This window comes from Streptopelia decaocto (genome assembly GCF_964273445.1).
Source record: "Streptopelia decaocto genome assembly, chromosome: 1".
Taxonomy (NCBI): domain Eukaryota; kingdom Metazoa; phylum Chordata; class Aves; order Columbiformes; family Columbidae; genus Streptopelia; species Streptopelia decaocto.
This window is the reverse complement of record NC_138663.1, coordinates 75,510,058-75,527,537: the sequence shown is the minus strand read 5'-3', so window position 1 is coordinate 75,527,537 and position 17,480 is coordinate 75,510,058. Positions and strand designations below refer to the sequence as shown.

The 17,480-nt window shown below is 47.8% G+C and overlaps 1 protein-coding gene across 11 annotated transcripts in view; it reads left to right on the top strand.

Annotated features, from left to right (window-relative positions):
* Positions 1-8,230: 8,230 nt before the first annotated feature.
* The window catches only part of PPFIBP1 (PPFIA binding protein 1), a 119,030-nt gene continuing 109,780 nt past the window's right edge, over positions 8,231-17,480 (top strand). For 5 of the 11 annotated variants that reach the window (XM_082063950.1, XM_082063953.1, XM_082063954.1 and 2 more), the window contains exon 1: positions 8,232-8,471. The gene's annotated coding sequence lies outside the window, so the exon portion shown is untranslated. Of the gene's footprint in view, positions 8,472-17,480 lie in introns of all 11 variants that reach the window. The other 6 variants (XM_082063947.1, XM_082063956.1, XM_082063955.1 and 3 more) reach the window with 2 other exon arrangements.

Below are 17,480 nucleotides of genomic sequence, written 5' to 3'. Positions count from 1 at the left end.
AGGTGCAGCTCAACAAGACAAAGTGACCCCACAGCCTGGCAGTATTTCTGTGCCATTTTCTTGTTGCTGTGCATCCACCCCAGCCTTCACCTCCCTTGTCAGCACCGCTTTGACCAGGCTAAATGGTGGAAAAACCCGTTTGTGCATTCCTGTGAAATAGCTTAATATTTATATTCCGATTTTCATATTAATTTGCTTAGTTGCTGTTCTTGGAATATTTCGTCTCATGAAAATCCTAAATATTCATCTCTTCATCCCAAATGTGTTACTCTCTTTCTCTCAAAATGTCAAAATCGACGCTGTGCCTGGGATGGAAGTTAAAGCATTTAACCAGCCTTAATAAAGACATTGTTGAATAAATCCAATCTGAAAAATGCATTTTGACATCTAGATTTAAATTGTCTGTGTAATAACTTCAGTAAGATATTCAGATGCTTTTGTAAGGGAAAGAGGCAACTGTTTTTCCTGTTCTCCAGTTCATCCTGCATACCTTTTGATAAGAGTGTCGAAGTGTGATTTAATTATTTTCCCATTGTTTGTGACATTAATGGTCATTGACTAGTTTGCTTTAGGTAAATAATGTAAAAAGTTTTAGTTCTGTAGATTTAGTGAAGTTCTATTTATAAACTCTTCACATCAGCCATATTAACTCACATAAGACTTACTCCCCACTTCAAATCCCTTTGTGTCTTCTTCTACTTGTCCTTAAAACGAAAAGACAGGGTTCACAAGTGATATGGAGAATAAAGATAATTTTGATGCTTTTTCTAACCTAAAAATAGGTATCTTCCACAAATGAAAGCTTTATTCTCCTAATTCCTGAGGTGTAAACTCTCTGGAGAGACAGAGAGGGAGACCAAAACTGATAGCACCTAAACTGATGATCTCCTTGTGAACCCCCCCGAGCTGTATTTTCCATGTTTCTCTCTTCTCTCTTTCAGAATAAAATAATCCCTGTTTCATGCTTGTCTGCCACTTTGCTTACAGCATGGCAAATATCACGTTGACTGATCCGCCAAGACAGCTTGGTCGCTCGCCTTGTCAGCTCCTAAAATCTTGCTCACCGCCTCTTCTTCCTCTAGAGCAGATAATTTTAGTACTTTTGAGTGATTAACTTGTGTGGTGCTTGCCACCTGAGAGCGGCCCTTCCAACCCTGCGTGTGCCCGGGGTGACTCAGCCTGGGAGCCTGGCGCTGCTCCCCACCTCCGTGAGTCACCACCAGCAAAACGCATTTCCAGAGAAGTTCAGTCCAGGAGCAAACAAAGTGCACCTCTCTCGGGCTCTTGGAAATGGGAAGCAAAGGCAGTTCCTGTTCTCCTCTAGGCAGGATGCTGTCGCCTTCCCCCACCGCTCTCCCGGCCCCAGTATTTAAGGAATGTCTGCACTGGCATTGTTTTCCTCTCCTGAAGGCCAGCTAAAGCCTGAGCCTAGAGGCCAGCTGAGCGAGCTCACTGTGACACTGACTCATTGTGGGGTCTGGAAGTAAGTCACTACAGTTATGTCTACAGTGTGCCGGGCAGAGATATCGGTGCAGAGCTGTGGAAGTGGGGCTGGCACCGCACCACAGCTGCTTCTGCCAGCTGTGCTGCAGAGGGAGTGGCCAGTGCTAATGCAGCTGTTCAGCTACTCTGTATTGTGCAAACGATAGAATAGTTTGGGTTGGAAGGGACCTTCAAAGCTCATCTAGTCCAACCCCCTGCAATGAGCAGGGACAGCTTCAACTAGATCAGGTTGCTCAGAGCCCTGTCCAGCCTGGCCTGGAGTGTCTCCAGGGATCCATCGACCACCTCTCTGGGCAACCTGGGCCAGTGTTTCACCACCCTCGTAAAAAATGTCTTCCTCATGTCTAGCCTGAATCTCTCCTCCTTTCATTTAAACCCATTAATCCTTGTCTTATCGTAACAGGCCCTACTAAAAAGTCTGTTCCCATCTTTCTTACAGACCCCTTTTAAGTACTGAAAGGCTGCAATAAGGTCTCCTCAGAGCCTTCTCTTCTCCAGGCTGAACAGCCCCAACTCTCTCAGCCTGTCCTCACAGCAGAGCTGTTCCAGCCCTCTGATAATTTTCGTGGCCGCCTCTGGCCCCTCTCCAACAGGTCCATGTCTTTCCTGTGCTGAGGGCTCCAGAGCTGGACACAGGACTCCAGGTGGGTCTCACCAGAGCAGAGCAGAGGGGCAGAATCACCTCCCTCGACCTGCTGACCACGATCCTTTTGGTGCAGCCCAAGATACAATTGACCTTCTGGGCTGTAAGCGCACATTGCTGGCTCATGTCCAATCTCTCATCAACCAAATGCACCACCTTGCTCAGATGCTTCCTCAGGAGACTCTGTATGGTGTCACACTGTGAACTGAGATATGTCCTTCACCTCTTCGTCCCTTCTTCATTGGCACTGTGGAGAGAGTAACTTCTGTGCAGGTGGTATGAAGTACTTGAGATTCCCTTAAGAAAAGCACTTATCACTAAACCAGTGCTTTACTTGCTGGACATCCCTGCTAAAAAGCTTTTGGGTGTGCCCATAAGCCTGGTTTTAGCACAACTGTAAAAAGACTGCATTCAGTAGCGCTGACAGTTTTTCATTACGGTGCAATCTAGGAGTTGATGCTGAGAACAAATTGAACCAAGAGATGTGCTTGGGTGAGTGCCTGAGGAAAAAAAATATGCATTTCCTCAGGGAACAGGAATGTGAAAGTCATTATGAAAGGAATGAAAGGGTGGTAACGTTATGTCTGCAGGTAAACAGTGCCAGGCAGACCGGAACAATATGAACTCAGAATTAGTGGGAAATGAAAAGTGGGGGTTATCCTAGTGTTTGGGGCACAGAAGCTCAGGTGGAGGGTATAATCACTGGCCAGGCATAGGCAAAGGGTAGCGGTGAGGTCAGACATGATTAACAGCATGAGTTGAACAAGGAATGAATTTGGCTGCATCTAGAAGAAAAGTCTCCTTCAGATGAGGCAGGTGCTACAAACTGAGTTTCTGGCAGGGTTTTCAGTAGGCGCTGGGAGAAATGTTCACTGTTTGCTACGTCCTGCTGCATTCACCACACCTGCTTTCCCCTGATAACATTTTTCAGTACTTCATAGGCTCGTGTACTCGCCTTGCTGGTGGATCGCTGTGCAAGCCACGTGTGTGTATTTCAGTGGAGATATGCTCATTGGGTACATTCCACAGCAAGGTCCATCCGTAATACTTAGTGCCTCTACCTATACACTGGTTTCTGACTATACTTACACCACTCAGTTGTTAAACATTTTCTCCTGTGTCTGAAGCTGAACACTTTGAGTACCCAAAGGGCTTCTCTCTAGCTCTTATCAACCAGTCATCTTTACTGAGTATAGCAGAAAGGAGCTCCTGACTGTAAGTCTAAGCATTACCTGCTGATACAGAAATTGAGAGAATGCCGTGAAAACTGCATGTGCATAAACCTAATGAGTATTTCAGCCCACTTAAGGTACACTTATAGCTGAATTAGTGAGTGGGAGACATCTCGGGAGGGAAAAATAATGTTTTGTAGGCCTGCAGAAATTTAGGAATGTGAAACTTTCAAACTGTAATCTCTCCTTTCCTGCTTTTAATGACAGCAATCATTCAAAATAACAGAAAGACAAAGCCCATCTGAAACAACCAACCTTTTCAAAAGCTACGCTACTGCCATTGAATGTGCTTGCATTCCTCATGCCAAGAGGTTTTCTCTTTTACATGAAAGGTACTGCATCTTACTTTTTGTGATTTCCAGATATGCACTGCCGTATCTCTGACGTTCATCTCAGCGTTCCAGCTGGAGAAGTCCCTGCAGCTAATTCCTTTTTCACCCTCATGGGTGTGTAAAGTTTTATGGGAAGTTTTCTTGCCCACTTGAGAAAGAACTTGAGTTTGCTTTTTCCTGCTTTTCAAGGTCTAATTGTACCAGGTTCCAGATAAAGTATGCAAGACTGGTCGTCTCAACAGACTGACGATGGCCGCACCAAGTACCTTGAAGCATAGAAGGTTCCATCTGAATATAAGGAGAAGCTGCTTTAATTTGAGGGTGCCAGAGCACTGGAACAGGCTGCCCAGGGAGGTTGTGGAGTCTCCTTCTCTGGAGACATTCAAAACCCACCTGGACACATTCCCGTGTGATCTGCTCTGGGTGAACCTGCTTTAGCAGGTGGGTTGGACTGGATGATCTCCAGAGGTCCCTTCCAACCCCAACCATTCTGTGATTCTGTGAATAACACAAGTGTGGAATAGCATCTTTTCTCCAGCACTTTATGGGAGACTCAGTTTTATCAAGCTTTCAGGAACACTCTCCACAGGCAGATTCCACTACTAACCCCTAGACTCTCAAATTGGAAAGGTGATGTGCTTTGCCTCCTGCTGCTGCAGTCTCATCCCACACTGCAGCTGTAGGCTCTCAGGGCACCTGAAGCAATCCCATGCACAGGAGCTGACTGATAATTTCCTAAATGGCCTTCTTCCTTCTGAAAGGTTTGAACTAGAAACTCTGGAGAGAAGCTGCTCATGTGAAGCACGTCAGCCCTAAGCAGATCTGCCTGGCTAGTGCAGCAGAGCCAGGGGAGCATCCTTTCCGTGAACCCTGAGGTCGGCTCAGCATGCAGGGTTTTTCTTACAGCGTTTGCAAAAGTTTGGCTGTGAGAAGGTGCAGAGATGGGATAGCTGAGGTCAGAAGTCTGACTGTTCCAGTAGTACAGTTTGTGGGCATTTTGTACTTCAGCTGCTGTGGATTACGTCAATCCTTTGGGCACCGAATCTCTCATCTCCTCCTCTCCTTCTTAGGAAGGGATTGGAGGGGAATTTAAACATGAGGAGGAAGGTTAAATTATTGATTTGACAGCTAGAAACTGTTTGTTCAGTGCTTTGTCCCAGGACTGAACATAGTGTCATACCAAAGCTTGAGGTTTTGGCTAAAACCATTAGCTCTGCTGAGTATTAAACTGTCAGGATACTTCAGGCAGCTGAAAGCTACGTAGCTACATAGCTACGACAGCTGGCCAGAAAAGCAAACATTTCAAAGGTAGATGCAGCTTCTAACAACAGTAAAACTGTGCTTTTCCTGAGAGAGTGAATTCCAGCTTTCTCAAGCGAAGTGAGCTACCCAGACAAAAAGCACTGTTTTCTCTGCTTATACCTACATCTGCACAAGATGCTTTTGCTGGCACAGCTCTGCCTTCAGATGATCTTATCTCATCACAGCTCTGGCTGACACAACTGTGCCAGGAGACTCAGCAGCAGAGACCTGACCTGAAAACACCCTGGCTCAGCTTCGGGGTTAACACTCGGTTAGGAATAAAGAGAGCGACACACAGAATCCACTTTCTGAGCTGTCCTGAAATGAAAGCCATGCACAGCCTGGGCGTGAAATCACTGCCCCTTGGGAAGGAGATCCCTCGGCTCTTTCAGCTGCTGTATTTTGGGCAGTGGGTTTGGTCTAAAGCACGGGTGTCAAACTCATATTCACCAGGGTCCACATCAGCCTCACGGTTGCCTTCAATGGGCCAAACGTAATTTCAGGGCTGTATAAATGTACGACTAGTTATACCTGGTTTAAAGGAAAACTTCTGAGGCCCAACAAGGTGCTAAATTAATTAAAATTAAATTTGGAAAAATTAAAATGTAATTAGAAAAAAAATAGGCCGTGATGCACGTGGTTTGTTACAGTATTTCAGGGCCCTGCCTGTGAGCTAGCACTGATACTGAGGTGTGCAGTTAATGACCATTGCGCTGCTAAAACCAGATGACTTCCAGAGGAGAGCAGAATTGAAATCTGTATCACAAATCATTAATACTCCCAATTAACTAAGGTGAGTCACTTAAGCTGTATAAAATGAGACAGTAACACTTGTGAGAATGCAGCAAGGATAACTGCTTTAAAAACTGCACTATGTTTAACACTTGGTAATGAGGCTCAGGCAAAAAAACATGGAATAGATGCACTGCAGATTTAATGAATGCTGTTCATTGCTGTTTTGCAAGGGGCTTGGTCTGATCTCAGAGCTGCTGCCAATGGGAGGCATGGACCTGCTCCTGCCCCCACCCCAGACACCCCAATACCTGCTTCATGCCAGTGATCTGGGGGACTTGGGGTCCATCTACCCACCCCATGGATCCAGCTGAAGAATAACCGCACTGCAACACCACATGCCCAGTTGTACCATGCCGTGAAAGTGCAGAAAACTCGAAGTACCACCCGAGTTAAGATCATGTAAGAAGAGCGTATGCTCTGCCTTCAAAATGCCTCACAGCTCTTGAAATACTAGGCTTAATGCCATTTATTGATTTGTAACCAGGGAGACAGTACGTGTTCCCATTGCAAAGTGAGGGAAAAGCTCTTTCCCTTCACTTCCTCCAGCAGTGAAAAATGTTGGAAAACACTCTCACGCGTTGTAACCTCCTGCGGCCTTCACAGGAGGGATGAGGTGGGTGTTTGCATTCTCAGAGGCTGCTGCATTTTCCCAAAGGTGGAGAAAATCAACCTTTCCTTGCAAAACAGCCTGGAGCAAAAAAGGGCTAAGCTATTTTGGGAGATGAGAGATAAGCAAGCCAGAAAGCCTTATCAGAGATTTGTCTTAACTTGCAAAGGTATTTTCTTTGATGAAAGAATTCAAAGAGTTGTTTAAAATGTTCTGTCAGCTCAGATTTGTTTTCAGAGAGATTTCAGTCATACACAGTCCTGGACTAACCAAGCCCTTCCGCATTAGAAGCCCATATCTGTAATAAGAATTGTCATTTTCTGAATTAAAAATCTATCAAAGCTTTAAAAAAACCCAACACCATAGAATCAACAGAACAAGTGATTCAGAAAAGAAAGGCTGATGAGTATTGGATTTCTGTGGGGATCAATATTTGTTCCAAGTGCTTGTTACTGAGCAAGTCCAACTCCAGCCATTTCGGGAGGGATGGAGCACTGGACACAGGAGCTGTGATCCAGCCCCATGGGAGCACTTACCCACTGTCTGACAGCAAACTGGGAACATTTGAAGATCTGAGGAAAACTGGCAAAAGACCAACTGTAGAAACTGATGCAACAGCATCAAAACCTGTAGTTAGCCACCAAAGTTTTGAACCAGAACTAGAAGATACTAAATAAAACCAGGTATTTTTAATTTCACTAGCTGCATTTCTTTATTTTCTTGTAGTCTAATGCTCGGTGCCTCTGTTTAACCAGAGATGTGCTACAGCGGTGTGGCCAGCTCAACAGGCCGGTAACTTGCCAGTAAAAAAAAGTGTTTTGAATTGGCTTGCCCTCTTTGTAAACTGAGCTTAAGCAGCAAATGGTACCTTTTCACTTTCGTACAGAATTTGAAATGTTTACTTTCAACGTGCTTTTGAATGGAAAGTTCCACTTTTTTTTTTTTTTGAAATTATGGTCAGAAACTAAGTACGACCAAATCATTTTTTCCACGTATAAAAACATTAAGCGTTTTGCCTAAACCAGCCTTTGGAGGTGAGGACGGCAGGAAAGGGCTCTGAGAATGCAAAAAAGTTTTGGGTCAGCTCAGAACAAAATCAGGAGTTAGTTGCCCGCACTCGGCCGCCAAGCCAAGGTCTCCAGTCCGGCAGTTGCACGAAGGAGCGATATCCACAGGCCTTGCCAACTGTTTGGCTGTGTGCGTGAGGGGCACAGCTGGTTTTCGGGGTGGGATGTGAGGCAGCGGATGGAGTTCATCCATCCCCACCGCCCACGTTGCCGCAGTGCCCGGCGGTGGGTGTGATGTCTCCTTCCAGCTGCGGGACCGGGCTTGATATTCGGGGAGCGGTGGCCCGCCCTCCTTCCCTTTCCAAGGAGCAGTTTCGGAGGGAATCACAGAAGCTGTTTTCGCCCAGCATCAGAGGGTGCACCTAGTGGCCCAGGGCCCGATCCTGAGGCGTGAAGGCAGGAAGCCCGCGGGGGCACCCCAGGCTGTTCCCCGTAAGGAGCCCAGGCAACTCGGGGGCTCATGGCCGCCCGCTCCACGCCGGCGAGCCCCGCGGACCCGCTCTGCCCTGCCTTTCACCGGGCCCTGGGGCCGGCGGCGGGCGGAGCGTCGGGAGACTCCCGCCGGGCGGGGTGGGCCGGGTGCTCCGCGGAGGGCAGGGCCGGGGCTGAGGGCTGTCGGGGCCGGGGGGGGCGCCGGCCCGGGCCGCGGCGCCGAGCCCGCCCCGCCCTCCGCCCGCGCCGAGTGACTGCAGTCGGGTCCAATCAGGGTGCGGGTCCGGCCAGGCACTGCCGCCCGCCCCGTCGGAGAGTCCCAGCCCCGGGGCGGGGGGAGAGGCGAGCGACCGGCGCGGCCCGGCCCGGCGCGGCCCCGCTGCGTCCCGGCCGCTGTGTTCGAGGCGGGGGCGCAGGGCGGTCCGGGGCGGAGCGCTAGGCGGGGCCGGCCGGGACGGGGCGGGCAGCCGAGCGGCGCGGACCGGACGGCGGCGGGGGCGCCCGGAGCCGGCAAGAGGCGCGGCCGCCCTGGGAGGGCCCGCCGGGGTTTGGGCGCAGGTAAGGGGCGCGCCGGTGAGCTCCCCGCGAGTCGGCCCCGCTGCCCGAAACCGAACCGAGCCCGACTGCGGCAACTTTGTGTCCCGGCGGGCTGAGCCCCGCGCCGCGCCGTGCCGTGCCGTGCCCTTCCCCGCGGCTGCCGTGCGCGGGCGGCAGCGCGCCCCGACGGCCCCCGCCGCGCCGTGCGGGCCGCAGCGGGGTGGGCGCCTCCCCGCCGCCATGGGCCCGGGCCGCCCGCCGCGCCTGGGGGCAGCGGGTGTCCCCCACGGCGGGCCGCGCTTCCCGCCACTGTCCCCACGCGTGGGCTGGGAGCCCGCCATGAGCCCAGCGCCGTGGGCCGGGCACCCACCGCGCGTCCTCCGAGGGGAGCGGGCAGCTTTGGTGGCCCGGGTGCGGCGAGGGATGGCTTCCCATGCAGCCGCCCCTACCCCCTGCCAAAACCAGCCGGCCCTCTGTCCTCAGGCTGCGTTTTGGTGTTCCCGTATTCCCTTTGCTGCATCCTAGCTGGAAGGGGGAAGGAGAGCGGTTTCAGAGGGAGGCTCGGTGATTAGCTACTGACCTTCTGTAACTTATTTACATGCTGGAACTGGCATATCTTTTGTGGAGATTTCGAGGAGAGTTAGGCACCGGTTTAATCTTTTCAGGCTTTAGGAGGACACTTCAGCCACAAGCACTGTGGGACTTCAGTTGTGAGTTTTATCTTGAACTAACAAACGTGTTTTGATTTAAGGCCAGGGGTTCTTACATCCTGTAATTATTTTTTTCTAGGACTGTTTCTTTTAGGTCTGTGACTTCTAAAAACTGAAATAGCTGTGCTAGCTTGCACCTTGGCTGAGGTACAGCTGTAATAGTAAAAAGGTGCTTTATACTTGTGGTTATTTCTGTGGGGGGAAAAGTAAGCTACGGTGTTAAGCGCTTCACAGTGGTATAACAATGTGTGTGCTCTCTCGTGGAAGTGCAGCACTGCTGATCTTGTGCAAAAACACAGATTAAGTGTTTAGAGCTTGGGCTTGGCTGTGTCTGAGCCTTCAGAGGCTGCTGGCTCGTCTTATTTCAGCCCAAGCACAGATACTACCAACAGTGCAATGTGTAAGCTCTGGTATGTATTGCAATGGCAGAACGATTGAGCAATATGAGCGTCTCTGCGTTCCGAAAAAGTAAACAGCATAAATGGGTCACAGAGTGAGAATATTCTCCATGCTTACATGATCGAATATCTGAGAGGAAGATATTTCAGCGTGCCAGCTCTGGATTTATTGCTTCTATTAAAGGTAGCAGCCACAGATTGAGGATTTAACTTTGCGAAGGACAAAAGTGACTTTCGATTATAATGAAAAACACAAGCACGGGTTTCAGGAAAACCGGTATGCTCAGTGAAGCGGCACGGCGGATCGGCTCAAGAGGCAGCCCAGAAACCAGAAAAACTGACATCTGCTTAAACTCTCAGTTCCAAATGCAGCAAGCATTTTAGCCTCTTAACTTCTTCACATCAATGAGAAATTAAGAGCCAGAGTACTCCCTAGTTCATCTTAGTACCTGTCCCAGGGGAGTTTTGACAATAAGATTTAACACAGTTTCTTTAAAAGCTGTATCAGATGGATCAGCTCTGAGAAGCAGAGGGAGTTGTTTGGTTTGCCAGTGAGACTGACTGTCAGTGGTGTGCCATGTTGCTTGTAAATTAAGATTTGCTCATAAGTTAAGGTTGGTGTTCTTGGGCCAGGAGTATGAAGCTGATGTTTCTGTCTTCCCCAACGACAGCGGGAGCTCCATGCGATTGCCTGGCTGTGGAGTGAGGCCCTTAGGAGCAGGTTCCCTCTTCAGCAGCATTGCTCCTGCTTTGAGGCACACCACCTTTGAGCAAGGCACTGGTAATTATTCAGCACCCCTGTAACTTTCTTAAATGAGATAATGGCAAGAGCCCAAGTCCAAATGCATAGGTCTGGATTCAGATGCTTCCTCAGGTTTGGTGAGTTTTGCCCTGGGTTTTCGTCCATTTGCTGAATCGGTTCTGGGTTTAAGAGTTCTGCTGAAGAACGTGTAAGTTGATGTGATGTGTCCTCTGCGTGTGTTTGCAGCAGATCATCACTGCTGAGTGATGTTCCCGCTTGTCCTTGGAGCACAGGGTGGAGCACCTTGAAATCAGGGATGTCACATGGAACACAAAGCTGTGGTGAATTTCATCTTTGTTTTTTCCCGTCCTAGATCCAAATCCTGTTTCTGTTTTGGGTTGTGTTGCCTGTGCAGTGTAGAACATGTTGCAGGAAGGAATGGGCTCCTGACGAAAATGTCTGGGGGGGTGTATGGGGAGACTTTGCTTGTGACCCGTGTCAACGTGAGGGTAATTGTTAACATTCCTGAAATTACAGCCATTCCCAGGAGGCTGAGGTTCCCAGGTGGTACTGTCAGCCCGTCTGGTCCCATTGCTCCCTGGTGATGAGGACAGTCTGGTCCCTGCTCACTGGTCAGGTGTGGATGGCCCCAGAACAGGAAGCGCTGGGTGTTATGAGGTGCGTGGAACAGCATCCTTCAGGAGGTTTTGTGTCTCCCAAGTCCATCCAGATGGGGTTTCTGTGATATTTCTGCCTTACGCTGCTTCAAGGAGCAGATTCAATGAAGAGAAAATCCTTTCCCTGAAGAGGTTTAAAACCAAAGAAAGTTTAAGCGCTTTCTTGACAGTATGATTGCATCAAAATTTACCTTTGGCTTACTCAGGACAAGATACTGTTGTTGTAAACTTGTTTGAATAACTGACTAATTTCCTTTGTTGTGCCTCGCATTATGTGTTTTCTGTGAAGGCAGGGAGAGCATGGAGAGGTGGCCAGATCACAGATCCGGTACAGATGATCCAAAAATATATCCCTGATGCCTGGGGTGGGGCAAGAGGAGCACACACACACACACAAAAAGCCTGTGACTGGGGAGTCCACTGGTTTGCAGTAGTTTTCAACAGCAAAAGTGAGAGCCTAAGTATTAGGCAGGATTTAGGAAGGTAATGGAGCATCGTGGAAATTCCTGTGGTGTTAGAGGTGGTTAGTAAAGCCCCCATCCCACTGCTGAATTTGCACGCTCTTAAGAAGGTGCTGGTAACTTCTACCTCAGCTTGTAAATAGCAATACATAAGTTAGTTTGGTATACCTGAGACAGCTTCTCCTCAGACTTCGTTATTTTTGGGCTTCAAAGCAAAACTCAAGTTGTGTTGCTTCTTTAAAGCTGTACAATTATGGTCTGACCTGTGTCTGGCCAAGCAACATCTGTAAATTTATAAATGCAAGGAACAGGTTTATTGGAAAGTTCAGGTGGGTTTTGTTGTGTTCACTCTTCTTATGTGGAGCTTGTGCGTACAGCTGTGTGTTAAGAATACATAAAACCACTTAATACCTCCATAAAAAAACCCCACTTAGTACTTTCCTGTACTTAGGCCGAACAGTGGCCCCACTCCCCCATTTGTGAGATCCCCTTAGTGACTTTGCTCTTGGATCCAGCCCAGGAGAGGTAAATGACATTGCCTTGTGTTCACTGATGTTCATACCCAGACATTTATTTAGCATCCAGTATGAATTCCCACCCTGTCTTGCCCTTCTGCAAATTTGTTTGTGTGCCTGCAGCCCAACTGGTGTGTTGCAGTGTCTCCTTAGCAGATGTACCATGCCGAGTTCTCCTCCTTTGTCAGTCTTTGCATTTGTGCTGACTTTTTTTGGTTCGGGTGGGACTAGGGCATCAGCCTTCCCTGTGTTTTGGTAGGAAAGTGACTGTTGGTGCTGAAAAGTTGACTGCTGAACAGGTGATCTGCGAATGGAGAAAGGGTGGCCACTTAATGACAGCTTCAGGCATGAATGAAGTTTGCTGCTCAAATGACTCTTTGAGGGTGGCAGGTTTGCAAGTGTTAATTTTTGCGTAATACAGGAGAGGCTCTGTCTTATTCCTGAGAGATTGCATCTTCTGCCCGATGTTTGGAAAAGTCAGCATCCAGTCCAGAATTAAAGCATGGTCTTTCTTTTGGAGGGTTTCTCTTGCCATGGGGTTATTATCTGCAGCTGCTGTGGGTCTCTAACTTCAGGCAACTTTAACAGATGATCACATCTGTCTCAGTGGGTTTCTGCTGGGGTCTTTGCTTTGCTGTTCTTTCCTTGTTCTGAGTGCCCTAGCAAGGGTGCTCAGCTGTAAAAATACCTGAGATGCAGGGAATGATGCATCCAGTTTTTCCCACCTCTCTCACAAATTGACTTGCGTGTTGGTTCAGCTCAGACTGAGGACAGTGACCGTCTATTTTTCTAATGGTGTTTGCTGCCAAGATAGTACTTTATTTCTGCTTAAAAGTTGGAATTTTCCATTAATAATTCAGTCATCACACTGGATCCACATTTGCTTGCCCATAATGCGTATTGCCCTTGCTGATATCCTTTAGCTTCCAGAGGACATTGTTCCTCTGTGATTTCTGCTGTACATGAGGAAAGTGTGGTGGGTTAAAGCTTTGTCCTTTCTCCAATGGCCAGGCTTCTGTTTCTGTCAAAAGGCCAAGATAAACCAATTATGTGGAAGAGCTGATTTCTTTCCTCGGTGGAAATGTATTTAGACACAGGTCTTGCAGCCAGTCCTAACTATAGCCTTTCTTCTCCTAACCCCTGCCTGGGCCATCTTCATCATCAATTGGGGAGGCAGGTGGAAGACTTGGGCAGGGCTTAGGCTGTGCAGTACAGCCTTGCAAAGCCAACAAGTCCCCTGGGTGGGAGTCCTGTTCTCTCTTGCTGTAGAGTGCTTGGCCTCATCGGGCTGATAGAGCTAATGCTTCATCAGGGTGCCCACTCTTTATTAGAGGTGCTGTCTGGGGGATAATGCTGTTAAATCTCACTCTCGTCCTTGCATGTTGCATCTTCTGCATGTTGTCTCAGGACCATGAGGAATGACCCCTGGTGAAGACCAGAGTCGTTCTTCTCTTTCTTCAAAAACATGGTGCAAGTATGAATCTTGTTAAAACCCCAGGGAGATGCAAAAGCCCGGTTCCCCCATATCACATGAGAATACTTAGGCAGAGAGATTAGATCTCCTGTCCTGCTCTGGGCTGCAAACCAGTGTCCCAGTCTGTGTTAAGGTAAGGATGCTTGCTTTCCCTTCTGCTGCTCTACAGCAGTGCAGATTGGCCTCTGGTCCTGGTTCTGTGACACGTTCAAGAAGCCTCTGGCTTGTGGTGTTTGAGGTAAGATAAAAATGACAAAAAGTGTGACTTAAAGCAGGTATTTGCATACATCTTGATGCTAATCATGCTTCCAGTAGGTACAGTGTTGTAACTCTTGCATTAATAAAATCCCATTGAATGCTGCCTGTGAACAAAAGGATTCAAGTACACTCATCCAAAAGCTGATTTGTACCTGCATCTTTCTTTCTAGCCTTTTTTAATAAATGTTAGTGGAGAGTTTAAGGCTGAGACTTGAGCTGGCTATTGCAGCATCTGAACAACAAACTGGAGATACTTTGCACTGTTGAAGACAGCTGTCTAATTATGTGTCAGATTAAAAGATCTGATGACCACTAGCATGAATCGACCATTTTAAAATAAAGGGTTCTCGGGTCTCCCGGTGTCCTAAGTTTGGGAGAGCAACTTTATTTTCTTGCTGTGTAACAGATGTGGCAAAATAAGAGGAAATGATTTGGTCTTGTGTGCCTTTTCTCTGACTGATCAATTCCAAACCAAAAATCTAGGGAGAAAGTATAGGGTATATTATATATATTAATGTGGAACATAACCCCAGATATTTCATGGACACTGCAGTGATTGTGAGGGGAGATGCAATGTATGTGATTTTTAGTTGGTAACAGGAAAATAGCTTTAGTACCACAAAACCAAGCAAATAGCCAAACAAACAATGCCCAACTGCCTCATATTCAAATATTTCCCCTTTAGTGCTCCTTTATGAATAACAGAAACAAGAACACACATGCATTTCCCAAACAGAATCTCAGAATGGTTGGGGTTGGAAGGGACCTCTGGAGATCTAGTCCAACCCACCTGCTAAAGCAGGTTCACCTAGAGCAGATCGCACAGAAATGTGTCCGGATGGGTTTAGAATGTCTCCAGAGAAGGAGACTCCACATCCTCTCTGGGCAGCCTGTTCCAGTGCTCTGGCACCCTCAGAGTAAAGAAGTTTCTCTTCATATCCAGAAGGAACCTCCTGTGCTTCAGTCTGTGCCCGTTGCCCCTCATCCTATCATTGGGCACTGCTGAAAAGAGTCTGGTCCCATCCTCTTGACACCCATCACTGAGATATTTATAAACATTGATGAGATCCGCTCTCAGCCTTCTTTTCTCTAGGCTGAACAGGCCCAGCTCTCTTCTTTCCTTGCTGTAAAGAAGAGTGGTTCGGTGAGTGACTTGGAGGCTGTTTTTTTGGCTTGTGCCCCTCAATGCAGAATTTGAAGAGTGTCAGAGCTGGTTTCTCTGTCTGCATCACTAAGGTACAGTTAAGGTTTATGATCATACTTGTGCTTAAAGGAGTGACCAAGCCACAGCTTGCAGGCTGTGTGCTGTTCATCACGGTTGTTTTTGTGGCCTGTGGTTTACTGCTGGCTACCTGCTGTCCCAGGGACCCCTCGGATAGAGGGCAGGAGCAGCGTGGTTACTACATGCAGAGAGCTTCATCTGAGGTTCTTGGAATACATCAGATACTTTGAGGATGTGCTGGGTTTGCTGAGTGTGCTTAGAGTGTCCTGTGCTGCAGAGCATCTTCCTGCAGTGTGGCATCTTGATCTGAGCAGAGAACTTCAAGTCCATTCAAAAGATCCAATGAAATCCAGAAAGTCTAGGTGGGTGTTTTACTGAAGTCTTGACTTGATATTTTCTCTATAAAGTATGTGTATTCACTAGCTGTAGACGTATATGAAGTTTAGACAGAAATACGAGCTCTGCAAAACACAGGAAAGGTGGAAGCACTATTGAAGGAGATAAGCTATTTAAAGTAGCCCAGATCACAGACAGTGTAAGCGGTGGGGAAAAGAACACTCAGGCCCCTTGGAAGCTGGTCTCCATGTTTTCAAAAGTCATGAGATTGGGAGGTGAAGGTGTCTGTAGGATCAGATTAAGGTTCTGCAGAGTGTAATGCTGATAATTAATGTCTGCCTTGAAGAGCAGGTGAAGAAAAGTATCTTAATTGTAAAAAAGCGCTGAGCTGTTGCTGTGTTTCTGAGAACAGTTATTATCCCACGTGGTTGTCACACTTCTGGTCTTGGGTTCTGTACAGCTAAAAAGGGAACAGCCAGCATGGGTTTGTAAAAAATCAGTTTTGCCATATGGAGACTGCCAGAATCTGTTTTCCCTTATGTTTGGATCAGGTAGTCTACTTGTATGGAAGAAGTCTTGCAGGGACAAGGTATTGGCAAGGAGAGGGAGCATATAACCTGTTGGGATCTCCAGCTTGAGCATGAATGAGTATTCGTAGACATCAGCTGTGTGATTGTATTATTTTGCCACATTTTGGAAGGTTTTCTTGTGGATTCAAAGCGTCTCCTCAACCACACTGGTTTAGGTTTCTAAACCTGTGCTCAAATGTAGCGGTGGGTTCATCTTTGTCCATCCCGGAGGAGCACTGGGAGTAGGGCCGGTGGGGAGTGCGCTGCCCCAGAGTGGTCTGCTGTATGTGGAGGGAGCCAAAAGTTGGGGCATCCAGGTGGCTCTGGCTGTTTGGGACCACAGAGTGTTCCTGGTGCTGGGACCTGCTTTGGTTTCCCTATCCAAATGTCCAAGCTGGAAAACACACTTCACAGCGGCAGGTGGTGGTCTGGTGGCTGTGATCCCTGTGCTGCTCAGCTGGGGCCTTTTTGTGATGGAAGCACCTCTGACAGACTTCTGTTAAATGGGAGGGGTGGGACACTGAGCTCCTTTTCTAAGAACCAGACAGACATTTCATTGTCCCCAAAATGCTGGTGCCCTGAAAATGCGAGGTGCTCCAAACATAGCTGACAAGTGATTTGTGTAACCTGCCTCCTGGGGACCGCTCTGTGCTGCAAGGGGGGACCTTCACGTGGCAGTGGGAGGCTGAAGCAGCTGTTCTCAGTGGCTCCTCTCAAGATCTGAGCGCAAATAGCTGTTCTCCTGGAACAGGGTGTGCATTATAGACAATTTCAGCGGTTTAGTGGCTTACATAGAGGGAGGGGTATAAGGACATGTTGGAGCAGCCAAGGCACACTCAATGTTCCCAATGCCTGCCCACAGCTGTAGATACAGTGGAGCAAAGGTCCTCAAGAAGAGGTGGGTGTGTTGAGCAGCTAATCTCCAGAAAAGGCAGATGGTAGCTAGATACCTCCTCGTGGGCTGAGGTGCCACCTTTATGGTAGTATCTGCTGTCCTGATTCCAAAACAGGATTAGCAAAGGAGACTATTTCTCTCCTCTTAATTTAAATCTCTGGGAGGTTGTTTTTTGATTCAGAGCAGACCTGAAAAGGCTTGTCAGTTGAATATTAAAACCTTCAGCATTTCTTTTTTCGCCCACTTGCTTGAAGTTCATTTAACTTGTGACAGCACTTTTAATTTGTTTTATTTGTGAATGAAACGTCAGGGAAAGGTTCAGAAATGTATATTTATTTTTCTTGGCTAAGCTTAATTTAGTTCTAAGGACCCATTTTTCATATTTCAATAAAGAAGAATGTTTTGTCTTAGGCTGGGATTTTTTTCTGTATTTAGTGGGCTTGTTTGTGTTTTGGTTTTGGTGTGTATTTTTCCCCACCCCCAAGAGGACCATATAGTGGTTTACCTTGGTCTGTACCTTCCCTTGGATGTGAAACATGTAATTAACAGGTCCTAACCAGAAGTATCCTCTCAGAGGTTTCCTCATTCATTCTCCAGCTGGTGTTGAACCTCCTGTGTAATGCAGGGCTTGTCCACTGCAACTTATGATGGTGCTGGCACAAAGATGCATTTTCAGGGGCTTTCTCAGGGCATGAAGCACCACCAGGAATTTGGGCACCATGAGGGAGCATCTGTCTTTTCCCACTGCCCTTGCTAGGCAGGGCTGGAGCCTG